This window comes from Crocuta crocuta, unplaced genomic scaffold (genome assembly GCF_008692635.1).
Source record: "Crocuta crocuta isolate KB4526 unplaced genomic scaffold, BGI_CrCroc_1.0 scaffold541, whole genome shotgun sequence".
Lineage (NCBI taxonomy): Eukaryota > Metazoa > Chordata > Mammalia > Carnivora > Hyaenidae > Crocuta > Crocuta crocuta.
In genome coordinates this window covers 1206545-1206948 of record NW_027531901.1, presented here as the reverse complement: position 1 = coordinate 1206948, position 404 = coordinate 1206545, and the positions used below count along the sequence as shown (strand labels likewise).

The following is a 404-nucleotide window of genomic DNA, read 5'->3' as shown; positions in this document are numbered from 1 at the left end:
GGCCCGAGGGGACCCCCGCCGTCGAGCTGGGTCCTGGCCACAGAAGGGTTCTAATTTGAAGTTGCTACCGACATTTAAAACCCATAGCTTTTATGTAAAACAAAAAACCAAAAACCGCACAAATCTGCATTTCTAAAATGCAGAAAAAAGTGGGAAAAAAGGGAAAAATCAGGGGAAGGAGAGCCGCCGTGCTGGAGANGCCCCCCTGCCCCCCCCACGCCCGCGCGGAACGGTCGCGCCCCCCCGCCCCCCGGGGCCTGACACGGGAAGGCACCCGGAGTCGCAGAGAGGGGCGGCGTGCTGACCCCTCGCTTCCTCGGAGGAGTGCGTGGCGCGCCGTCGAAGGCAGAGACGGGCTTCGGGTTAGAAGGACCCCCGGCGCCTCGCGCTCTGCGCCGCTGCGG

General features: G+C 63.0%; 1 protein-coding gene across 1 annotated transcript in view; it reads left to right on the top strand.

The window, feature by feature from the left end:
- Window positions 1-404, top strand: part of SCN5A (sodium voltage-gated channel alpha subunit 5) — a 70010-nt gene that overhangs the window by 43452 nt on the left and 26154 nt on the right. The window lies entirely within an intron of this gene.